Source organism: Microcebus murinus, chromosome 13, assembly GCF_040939455.1.
Source record: "Microcebus murinus isolate Inina chromosome 13, M.murinus_Inina_mat1.0, whole genome shotgun sequence".
Classification (NCBI taxonomy): Eukaryota; Metazoa; Chordata; class Mammalia; order Primates; family Cheirogaleidae; genus Microcebus; species Microcebus murinus.
The window spans coordinates 24114673-24128010 of NC_134116.1; the positions used below are offsets into that span (position 1 = coordinate 24114673).

Consider the following 13338-nt stretch of genomic DNA (forward strand, 5'->3'; position numbering starts at 1 on the left):
AAGATCATGGTTGATAGATTCTCTACAATATAGCAGGAAAACCCAGCCAAAGCTTTAAAGGACACAAAAAATACTGAGTTTTAAAACAAATGACACATTTCTGTTTCTTAAAAGTCATATGCATAATCTGTGGGTGTTTTTTCTACTTTAAGAATCATTTGACTTGAAAGCCTTAAGTTTCTATGAATGTTTTAGAAATATTTACACTAATGAATAAATCCCATAGTTATTTAAGAATAATATTTCAAGTTACTTATTGTATAAGTAATATTAAAATAATAGTACATGCAGTTCACTAATAATCAAAAAACCAAGGTGATTATAGAGTGTAAAGGCTGGAGAGAGATAGATCTAAACCAAGATTGCCAAAGCAATGAGAAGGAAAAGTGAAGGCTTCTCTGCTCAGGAAAGACTTGTGAACCCTTCAGAATAGAACTAAGAGGGTGGTGGTAATGAAAATTGAATTCAGCTGTCCTACTGTGGCCTTCATTGTCAAGGAAAAGAATTAAGAGGAAAAATTCAAAAAATACTTACATTTGTGAGATTGATGTTGAGAAGACAATCTGTGAAATATTGTTATTTTTTTGGAGTAAAAAATTTTAAAAATCAGTTAGCATTATGCCCCTTTTCTTTCATGTGATCTTTTGCTATTCTTCCTCTTTACATCTTTCTTCTTCGCTCCTCACATCTCAGGCAGGCCTTTGCTATAGTCTTTTAGTCTACCTTATGTTTACTGTTTTTGAAATTGATTTTTGGTGTTTTTGTGATCATGCATTGTGTTTTAATATAGGAGAACAAGGAGTGTATATTCGTGAAAGTCCATGGTTGTAGGCTCAGAGACTTCTGGAATCCCTTGGGTGCCTGCTTCTAGAGGTTGCCTTCCTGATATTGTCAACTTCTAGAATACTCGCTTTGCCTTCATTTTAAAGCCCTGAGCACAATTAACAGTCTTTTCCTATTCCTAATTTTTCCACTATAAGACTCTTTTGTAACACTGAAAACGAGCAATTTGACCAATTGTTGGCTGCCAAACCAAACAAACTTTTAAGACTTTCTACTCTGATCTCCTATACTGAAACAATTCACAGTTAATGAAAGGACACTCTATCAAACTGATCACACTCTAAACACAATTTTTCTTTCTTTTCTTTACGGATTCATATGGAGATATTCCTTATAATTCCTTGTGCTTTATCCCATGGAGCCCATCATATGAACAATAAATGAATAAAAAACAGGCAGAGTGAATGCACATTAAAGTCGTTTACAACAGCATTAACTAGCATCTCCAAGTGGAACAGAATTTGGAAACCAGCTTGGCAGAGAGCATAGTAGGGAAGAGAGTGGCTGATGCATGATGGGAAGCAGTGGGAGCAGCTGAGATTTTTCATATTGTTCTTGTTCAGACTGTCCATCTATCAAGTTAAGCACAGTTGAATGATCATTCAGTTTAATAGCTCATTGATAACAGATAGAGAATACAAGGATATGTGTATGTGTGTACACTTGCCCTGAGCTTATTTTGCTTACCTGGATCTATTTTTTAATTTAGATATGCATAGTATTTGCTTTAGATACCTCAAAAATATTTCCTGAAATACTTCCATATTTTCATCTATTGAAGAATCTTCTTAAAGGAAGAGAAATAATTATTCACAAAGAATTCGCATTCCCCAGGGCTCCATTTATATCTCCCCATCCCAGTGATAAATTTCATAGATTGGGAGAAGAGATTCTGCGATGTTTACACCAGTTTCTCTACATACTATTAATTTTAACAGGCTGTTTGTTTGAACAAATTCTAAGAATAGACTATTAAGAAACTAAAAAAAAAAAACATTACGTTTGAAAACACTAGCATCCTGTAAACAAAATCTCAGTATAGAAGTAGCTCTTCCTTTGAAATTAGAACTAGCCTATTTCTAAAATCTATATTTTTCTAAAGCTAAAAAATTATTGAGGCTACTGATAATTGCTATAGGGTGGAAATGTTCTATTATCCTATATTTCTATCTTGTCGCATGTTTTGTAGATAAATGTTATGCATCGACATTAGGATAGCATATTGTTATTAAATGTTAATGCAGGATTCTAAATTTTCTAGCATTCCTAGAAAAGCAAACTACTGATAATAAACTGTATTTACAAAGAAATACTAACTTCTACAATGAATTGAGAAATCCAGGATAATTAAGACTTCAAGAAGTGATAATTTAAATGATTTAATTATAGCACATGTTTTTCTTACTGATGATATTATAATTACATTTTAATAAACCAATCTTAGAAAAATATTTAGAATCCAAGTGTTTAACACAAAAATCCAATCTCATTTTAGCTCAGACTAGTATTTCCAATGTAATTTCTGTTTGCAATTTAGTCTGATTCTTATAATTCATTAAAATAAATCAATATCCTTAGTAATAGCTTCTAGGATTCCAAGTATTTTCCTATTAAAATACTGACACCACAAGAATTAAAAATATTGAGACATATCTCTTATATGATGATTTAAGTAGACGTACCTTTCCTACCTAATACATTCTAAGTATACATTTCTCATATTTGTACACAAAAATGGATCATAAAAAATATAATGATGGTAGAAAATACATAGAAATATTTTTTAATATGGAAGAAGAGTTCAAATAGTACCTTTGTACTGTACCGTGTCCATACAAAGCATTATTCAAACAAGCAAAAACATTACATTAAAATCTTCAAGAAGATTTTGGTAGATTAGATCATATTCTAGCAATTGTTTACTCTCTCCCCTTTCTCTGTCTCTGAGGGAGGGATATAATTCCCACTTGTTGACTTTGGTCCTTGCTGTGTGACTTTGCTTTGGCCAAAGAGGTATCTTAGAAGATTTAATGCAGCAGAAGCTAGGCATGTTTTCGCACAGGTGGGCTTGCACTCCTGACTTTTGCCCTAACAATAACATGCTTCAGGTACTGTGGTGAGGAGGATAACATATACGTGCAACAAATCAGCACATGCCCTGCAGCTTCAAGCCAATGTTATCTAAGCCCTGCCTAGATTAGCTGAATTGCAGCTGCCCACAGGTCTATGAATAAGAAAAAATCATGTTTATTGATATATTCCACTAAGTTTGCATTGATTTTTTTAATGCAAATCATAGTGGCAATAGTTGATTACTACAAAGGTGTCATTGTTCAACATTTCTGTTGTTCAGTCTACAGTGTGCAAATCAAAATATCTTTTAAAACTAATGATAACTACATTCTAATTGAAGTAAATGATAATACTATATTTCATTAAGTAATCTGTACAAGTTTATTTTATATTCAATCTCAAAAGAATGTCTTTTAGGCTCCCAGAATTGTGGATAATTCTCTGAGATGGTATCAGAAATTTTACTATAAATTATAAAACCTACAAAGTGAAGTATTCCTTTGCTTGTTTTTTATAGGAATGTTTTTTGTTTGTTTTTTGTTGCAAGTTGGTATAGTCTTATTCAAAGACTATTGTATGCCCAATACTTAGGGGAGCTCCTGATTCATCATAGAACTTTAATAATATTTGTTGAATAAACTAAAGAGATTATTTTTAGCTTTTCTTCACCACCTACCTAAAAAGCAGACTAGTTCATAACTGAAATAGGCTTCATTTCTAGAATATAATCTCTCTCATCAATGCCCTCATTTTGTCATTTTTGTATTCCCTTTATCTATCACAATGCTGGCATTTAGTAGGTCATAAATCGATGTTCAATAAATTAACGGATGGACAAATGAATGAAACATATAAGAATTTTAAAATTATTATCTAAGATTAAAGCATATTATTTTGTCCTCAGAATAATTTCATTTTTTCAGAATAATTTTAAATAGTTCCTCTTAGTATGCAATAAGTAAGATTTACTTTCTTGTTCCATTTAAATTTTAAATCCAGTGATCAAAGTAATTATGAATTCCACCCATTTATTCAATAAATACACAGTGGATATTTTTATGTCCTATGACAAATGGAGATTGTAGTCAAAGACATTATAATGGCATTATACATAAAAGTTTGTTTCAAATAGACAATAACTTGAAATTTTTCTCTTGTTGCAAATCCCAAAAATTTATTTATAGGTTTAGAGGCAAATTTGAAAATGTCAGATAAAGATTTTTTAATAGGTAAATATTATCTTTGATTGAATTAGCACAGAAACATGAAAAAATCTACTACTTATGAGCATGTTTGTGAACCAGACCTTGAAATTAGTATTCTAGAAAGACACTTGTACTCTTAGATGACATGTAATATTGTTGCTATTTAGTTTTTACCAATACTAACAAACAATAGAGTTACTTAAATGAGAATTAAATATGAATAACTTGTTTTGATATGTTTGAGGTATATTTCACTTATTTTTAAGATAGAAATTATAAAATGTATAGTCTGTATGCAACATGTAGGGTGTGCAAATTAAATATTTTTAAAACTCTTATGAATAAGGTCTTCAAGATCTATTGAGTGAAGATTGTATTTGTTTTCTAAAATTTTAACTGTCTTCTCAGGTGATGTAATTATTTTACAAAAATATTGAAAAGATTTTCTTATTAAATTGAAAATGAATATATACAATAGAGAGTTTACTAGGATAGAGTGAATTTAGCAACTATCTTATATTGTTATATATATCTTACAAATTAAAATTAGACTTTCATATAATTAAAAGCTGACAAGCTCATTTCCTTTTGTAAGATTAAAAGAAAAGGAGTATTAAAGGAAATTAAATTAGATTTTACCATCTGTTTAATGAGTTTTAGGCCAGGTTTGATAACATACTTCCAGAAATAAAATTTCAAAATGATCATTTGCAGAAATAGTAGCTGACCTGCCTTGTAGATAGGTATATAATGCCTATTCAAATTCATTACTATAAAACTCATGATTTGTTTTACTTCTAATGAAACCGATTACGTTTTCATCACATCAATGTGAAACACATAATAAATGAAAAACATATTCATAAGACTTATCACATTTCATATGGCTATTATAATGCACATTTTAAAATACTTAGCTTAGCTTTTAATGAAACTTTATATAGTATTTATTGCACTCCGTGAAATACTCCACGCCTAAGAAACTTTCCTTGTGATTCCTGGTGGCCATATTCCTCTCATAAGTTAGCCTACTTTCAAGGTGCATTAACTGCTTCAAAACTATAGGGGGCCATCTGGTTAAGTGCTGCTGAACTGCAAGAAATATATCCAGGAACTGCTCTGCTCTGACGAATTACGTCGTCAAAGCACCTTCATAAATTGACATTCCAGTAATTACAGAGTACATTTATTGAGTCTGCAAAGCATTATGGACTCGTAATACACCTGCAGAAAGCTGAGAATATGCCTGAGCCACTCAAAAACTATGTATGGCAAAAGAGTGTGAATACTACAAAAGATCATTAGAGAGTGTTTTTTTTTTTTCTTACTAAACCTTAAAGTAACTGGAGTCAAGTTGTGATAGTTGCCTAGAGAGGACTGCAACTGGTCCAGAAAACCATAGATAACAGTAGAAAAGCTGTGTTGTTTGTCTGAGGAGCCTTATGAACTACTATTATCCCAGGAACTCAGAATTTAATGGAGGATAGCCAAACTATAAATTTGAGTTAACACCCAGAAAAAGCAAGAGGAGGTGTTTGTTGTGCATTTTTCTTTTTGATTTTATTTTTTATTTATTTTATTTATTTTTTTATTTTAGCGTATTATGGGGGTACAAGTGTTAAGGTTACATATTTCCCATGCTCCCCCTCCCCCCTCGAGTAAGAGCTTCAAGCGTGTCCATCCCCCAAACGTTGCACATCTTACTCGTTGTGGTTGTATGTACCCATCCTCTCCTCCCCCCTCCCACCTGCCCGACACCTGATAAATGTTATTCCTATATGTCCACTTACGTGTTGATCTGTTAATACCAATTTGCTGGTGAGTACATGTGGTGCTTGTTTTTCCATTCTTGAGATATTTCACTTAGTAGAATGGGTTCCAGCTCTATCCAGGAATATACAAGAGGTGCTATATCACCATTGTTTCTTAAAGCTGAGTAGTATTCCATGGTATACATATACCACATTTTATTAATCCACTCATGAATTTATGGGCACTTGAGTTGTTTCTACAACTTTGCAATTGTGAATTGTGCTGCTATAAACATTTGAGTGCAGGTGTCTTTTTCATAAAGTGACTTTTGATCTTTTGGGTAGATGCCCAGTAGTGGAATTGCTGGATCAAATGGTAGATCTACTTGTATCACTTTGAGGCATCTCCATATTGCTTTTCACAGAGGTTGAACTAGTTTGCAGTCCCACTAGCAGTGTAGGAGTGTTCCTCTCTCTCTGCATCCATGCCAGCGTTTATTGTTTGGGAACTTTTTGATAAAGGCCATTCTCACTGGAGTTAAGTGATATCTCATTGTGGTTTTGATTTGCATTTCCCTGATGATTACAGATGTTGAGCATTTCTCCGTGTTTGTTGGCCATTATTCTGTCTTCTTTTGAAAAGTTTCTGTTCATGTCCTTTGCCCATTTTTTGATGGGGTTGTTTGATTTTTTCTGGCTGATTTTCCTGAGTTCTAAATAGATTCTACTTATCAGCCCTTTATCGGATGTGTAGCTTTTGAAAATTTTCTCCCATTCTGTGGGTTGTCTGTTTCCTCTCTTGACAGTTTCTTTGGCTGTGCAAAAGCTTTTTAATTTGATCAGGTCCCATTTGTTTATTTTTGTTGATGTTGTGATAGCCTTTGGGGTTTTCTTCATAAATTCTTTGCCTAAGCCAATGTCTAGAAGAGTATTTCCAACATTTTCCTCTAGAATTCTAATAGTTTCACACCTAAGGTTCAAGTCTGTTACCCAGTGTGAGTTGATTTTTGTGAGAAGTGAAAGGTGTGGATCTTGTTTCAGTCTTCTACATGTAGCTATCCAGTTTTCCCCCACCATTTATTGCATAAGGATTCTTTTTCCCAGTGTATGTTTTTGTCTGCTTTGTCGAAGTTTAGTTGGCTATGAGGATGGTTTTATATCTGGGTTCTCTGTTCTGTTTCACTGGTCAATGTTCCTGTTCTTGTGCTAGTCGCAAGCTGTTTTAATGACTATAGCCTTGTAGTATAGTTTGAACTCTGGTAAATTGATACCTCCTATTTTGTTGTTATTGCCTAGGATTGATTTTGCTATACAGGGTCTTCTCTGGTTCCATATGAACCGTAAAATTGTTTTTTCTATATTGGTGAAAAATGATGATGGTATTTTGATAGGGATTGCATTAACTCTGTAGGTCACTTTGGGTAGTATAGACATTTTAACAATGTTGATTTTGCCGACCCGTGAGCATGGTATATTCGTCCATCTGTTTATGTCCTCTGCTATTTCCTTCTTCAGTGTTTCATAGTTCTCCCCATAGAGGTCTTTTACCTCCTTAGTTAAATATATTCCAAAGTACTTTATTTTCTTTGTTGCTACTTTGAAGGGAATTGAGTCTATGATTTGGTTCTCAATTTGATTGCTGTTGGCATAGATGAATGCCTCTGATTTCTGTGTATTGATTTTGTATCCTGAGACTTTACCAAATTCATTTATCAATTCAAGGAGTCTCTTGGTTGAATATTTGGGATTTTCTAGATATAACATCATGTCATCAGTAAAGAGTGAGAATTTGATCTTTTCTGCTCCCATCTGGACGCCTTTAATTCCACTCTGTTGTCTGATTGCTGTCGTGAGGACTTCCAGCACTATGTTGAACAGAAGTGGAGATAGTGGGCAACCTTGTCTTGTTCCAGTTCTAAGTGGGAATGCTTTCAATTTTTCCCCATTCAGTATGATATTGGCTGTGAGTTTGTCACATATGGCTTGTATCATTTTTAGGTAAGTCCCATGTATGCCTATTTTGTTGAGCGTTATTATCATAAAAGGGTGTTGAATTTTGTCAAATGCTTTTTCTGCGCCTATTGAGAGGATCATATGGTCTTTGTTTTTGCTTCTGTTTATATGGTGAATTACATTTATAGATTTGCATATGTTGAATCATTTAATCAGAGCAAAAAGATCAGCCAACTTCAGACTGAAAAATTAGCTAAGTTTTTGAGATATGGCTCAATATACTGAAATCAGGGAAGACAAAGTTTAGAGTCAGAAATAAGTTAGAATAGTAAAAATAATCTAGGTATTTGGGTATAACAAATGGGTTCAGACTAATATAGTTTACTGCAGGTATCATCCTATATCCTGGCATTTCAATGCCTTGATTTTTCTTCTCTAGAGAAGTACTCGTATAAGTCAGTTACAGAATGCCAAGGAGAACATAGGAGTACACATGTTCCTTATTGGGAAAAACTGAGACATAATAAATGACTAAGAGTCACAGAGAAAAAAAGATATAATAGGAGTTTTCCAAGTAAAAGTAATTATTTTTCTTTTAAAAAGACAAAATGGAAGACCCAGAAATTAGAAAGAGTCTGGACTATTTAAAGAACTGAAGAGTGATGAATGTTTGTGTGGGGAGAGTACAAATTGTATTTGTGCAGGCAAGGGGAATTAGCAGATGAGGCTGGAGAGATAGAAGACTAGGTTATGCAGGTCCATATAAATCATGAAGCAGATCTTGCCTTTAGTTTAAAAAATTATGTTTATATTCATCAGAGCAATAAATATACATAGTAAATAATCTACTAGTATCAAAAGGTTTGTATTTAAGAAAATAACATTACTATGCCCAAGCTCTTTATACACCATGTTTCCTGCTCCTGGAGGCAGTCAGAATTAACCTGATTAATCATTCTGGCATTAACCTTATGTGTCTAAATAATTTGCATTTAATAGACAGCTTTTCTATTTCTTGATTCATAAATATTCTGGTCAATATTGAATAATTTTCTGTTACACCACAAAGTCTCCACATTCCTTTTTCCTATTCAACTATTAGAGTTTTAGAAACTAATAATTGTGCCTACAGAAACAATATTCATCTTCAGGGTAATAATGCACTATGATTATATTTCTTTTCATGTAAACCTTTTTGATATCTTATAATTTATAATGACCATATCTATCAATTCGCATAGTTTTCCTTGTAACTGTCACATCTTTCTATATATGTGTCATTTTTTTCTCAAATGCTCTAGCAGATCTGCCAAATGCTTAGCAATATCTTTTCTACACATTCAAATATATTACTTTAAGTTATTGATTTTTTTTTTCTTTTTAGCTTAGAAAATTTCCTCTCACAAATAGTCATCCTTTCTACCATTCTCGTGTATTCAATATCATGTTTCATGGATCCCATGTCTTCTTATTTCTTGGTTATTCCTTTTGTCAGCAGCTTTATAGAAAAGATTTATACAAAAGTTAAGTTTGTAAATCCTTATTTATTTGAAAATCTCTTTCATCCCCCCTCACACTGATTGTTGGTAATTTAGCTAGGTATAGAATTTCATACCTAGAAATCAGTTGCCTCATAATTTGAAGTCATTACTTAAGCATTGTAACTGAGATATAGCTACAAATCTTATCCCCATTGTTTTTATGAAAGCTTTTTATTTTTTTTGGTTTCTTTCTATGGAAGATTTTAATATCTTCCCTTCATCACCAATATTCAGAAATTTCACAATAATTTTCTTACTCGTGGATTTGTCTGTGTGTGTGCACACATGTCTATTTTCATTCATTCTGATGGTCACTTGGTGGGTTCAATATGGAGTTATGACTTATTTTCTGAAAATAATTGGCATATTATTTATTTGATAAATTCATTTTCTTTATTAGTTTATTTCTGTTCTCTGAAATTCTTATTATTTGGATTCCTTAAAGTGAAATTTTAATGTCTAATCACTTTACTTCCTATTACCTTCTTTGTTTGTTACTATTTTTGTAATAATTCCTTGACTTTACCTTCAAATGCTTCTATTGGATTTTTAATTTTTATATATTTTTAATTTTCTAGAGCTTTAAAAAATGTCTTATTGATCTTTTAGAAGAAATTTTTTATTGTTTAAGAATACAATCTGCTCTGTCATTTTTTTTGTGTGGTTGTTCATGCAGTTTTTAGATATTTTCTTCTATACTCTGTATTGTCTAGATTTGCTCAGATCTTTTTTTTTTTGTTTTTTCATTTTGCTTTTACATTTTTCAGATTTTCCTGAAATATACAGTGATCATTGATTGTCCATAGATACTAAGTATTAAAGGGTAGCCAGAAATTATTATGTGTGGGTAAGGTATACTGGAGGATTTTACCATCATTTAATTAGATGTTAAGTTACCTTCTCAGTGGGTAGAGGCCCCATCAGTATGTGGAATTTAGAATTGAGTTTAGAATTGATCAGTTGTGGCCGGGTGCGGTGGCTCATGCCTGTAATCCTAGTACTCTGGGAGGCTGAGGGAGGAGGATTGTTTGAGGTCAGTAGTTCGAAACCAGCCTGAGCAAAAGTGAGACCCCATCTCTACTAAAAATAGAAAGAAATTAATTGGCCAACTAAAAATATATAGAAAAAATTATCCAGGCATGGTGGCGCATGCTGGTAGTCCCAGCTACTCGGGAGGCTTGAGGCAGGAGGATCACTTGAGCCCAGGGGTTTGACGCTGCTGTGAGCTAGGTGACACTACAGCACTCTAGCTCGGGCAACAGAGGAGACTCTGTCTCAAAAAAAAAAAAAAAAAAATCAGTTGCTCCAAAGCAGAGTCACCTAATTTTCTGCATGTGCAGTGTGTACCTCTATGCCAGCATTCTGAAACAGGCAGGTCAATGTGTGAATTTTCACTTAGTTCCCCTGTTTCGTTCTTTGGTTTTCTGTTCTCTATTCTGGCTACAGTTATCAGCCAGGAACCTTCCTGGTACATTTTTGTCCAAAAGTTACACATCCAGACTGCAAAGGAGAATGAGGAGAATAATCAACTGGGGTTCAGTATTGACCTGAGTAATTAAACAATACACATGCATTGTGTTCAGCACTTTATCTCTGTCTTTCTTGTACGTCCACATATCCCAAGTGTTGTTAGATGAATTGCCTTGCTTCTTATAAGTGAATCTCTCTGCATATATTTAAATTGCAACTTCTGCTATTCATGTCAATATTCATTTCTTTATATGCTTTGAATATTTAAAAAACATATTTGGCTTTCCTTTTTACTTAGTAGATGATATGCTTATGTTCACTTATTTCTAGTTTAGAGGGGTTTTAGAAAAGAGAAGAGATGCACATGTGACCAAATTTCCACATTTTATCAAAAATCCAAAAGACTATACTTCATTATAATAGTATAGTAATTAATTAAATGGTTTTAAATGGGTATTGACATGGTCAGTCTACCAACAAATTGCAAATTATCTATTGTATTCTGCCACAAATGATAACTAGTGAATTTTGCAAGAGTATTTCAAATAATAATGAATATACCCCACAGCAGTATGTTGTACAATGAGTCTAAGAGAGGAATTGGAGATGGCGACTATAGGTAACTACACTGCTATATAGTGGCAGCATGTTTTATTGAGACTGAAAAAATATTGTTTTGTTTTTTTAAGTTATTGAATGAATAATTATGTTTAGTAATTGTCAAAAGCATTATATTTCTCACCTATTCTACTTATTTATAATATAATGATGTACATTTGTCTTTTAGATTTTATAATTTCTAAAATAATTTAAGTCTCAGTGACTTTAATTTGTAAAAATAAATCTGAGAGCTTGCTATAATTGAGAACCTCATTTTGTGAAATACACCCTATTTTGAATTACTGTAAGCAGAAATGTATAAAGCTTTTAGCCTATAAATGGCTATAGTTTGTTCTTATGACCTAAATAAAAAATATAAAAGTTCTAATTTTCAAAGTTCTTTCAACATTTATTTTTTTTTTTTTTTTTTTTTTTTTTTTTTTTTTTAAGGAACCAAGTTTTCTGCTAATCTTTCAACATTTAAAAACCAAAATCTTGCAGATAAATGGCTCCAGTCTTAATGGATAATGATAACATGTAATATTAGCACCATCAGAGTAAATATATAGTCAAATTATTATCCAACATAAAACAATCATATGTTCTTCAAATAATAACAAAGAAATTACTAATGGCCAACCTCAATTGCATTACTTTCAAAGAGTTCTTAAACTTTCATTTCCAGTTGATTGTACACTAATTGAAATGGTTGTTGTATGCTGACAATTGATTTTTTAATGAAATGTTTAACAGTGAAGTCAGTGCATTATACCACACACTCCAGAAAGCAATCTTCCATTGAATTTACTCAGACAAACTAATTGCTAACCTAGATGACCATTGAGAGTTATTGAGTGCTTTTAAAATGCTTCTGAACCAAAAATAAATAAATAAATAAATAACTAGCAAAATGTGTTTTGGTCACTACTGTAATGCCAATATGAAATCAAGAAGTATTTGTTTTTCTGGAATATGAATATCATAAGCCTGGGAACATGACATTGGTATGTAATGGAGATGAGAAGGAAGGGATCAGAGTGCTTTGACAAATTTTCTGAGCAAGGAAAGAAGTCATGGACATGAAGAGGGTTCCCAGAATCAGCTTATATGCCATGGTCAAAGAACCTGCAATTAGCAATTGACTAATCAATTATGATTAACTGGTTCTGTATCACTGTTGCAAGCTGTTGACAATACAAAAAAAGTGTTTCTAAAATGTGTTTTATAGTAAGTGATTTTATGAAAAAAGCTAACACAGTTTTCAGAATTCAGAAAATTTGAGATACTAATATCTTTTAAAACTCCTGGGTTTTTTGTATGTGTAAACACTACCCTTATAACCATCCATTGAGATTTGTTAGAACCTCTTCTCAGTCTATCATGGTTCCAAAGTTACTATTAATCTTATTGGTATCCTAGGAACAGAGTGAAAAATATCAGAGGCAATTTAGCACAGTTTTTCCTACATAAGAGTGTCTTTCATTTCTGCCTGAATCCAGTAAATTATGATCATTGGAATACATATTATAAAATATCTACTTATTTTGTGGTTTTAAGCAATGGTTATGATTATTGATTTACTCCAATTTAAAAATCAAATGCATTTTATATATGAATACATTGTGTAAAGAAGTTTTAGTCTCTATAAAATGAATATTTAATAAAAACTTAATATCCATATATATTATTGGAATTGTTAGGTTTGAGGAAATAAAATGTTACTTAAATCTACTACTTTTAAAAACATTGTAACATTTACTGGTTTTGCAATAAAATGATTATAGAAAATTGCTATGATATTACTTTTTATGTTTCATATTGAAAGTAGGTAAATTAATTTCTAAGCAGTGGGGCATTATAATTCGCAACTAGCCATGCTCTGCATTTAGGATTTTAACTGCT

General features: G+C 32.2%; 1 protein-coding gene across 1 annotated transcript in view; it reads right to left on the bottom strand.

The window, feature by feature from the left end:
* GPC5 (glypican 5) overlaps positions 1-13338 on the bottom strand; it is a 1282273-nt gene that overhangs the window by 819234 nt on the left and 449701 nt on the right. The gene's annotated exons all lie outside the window — the stretch shown is intronic.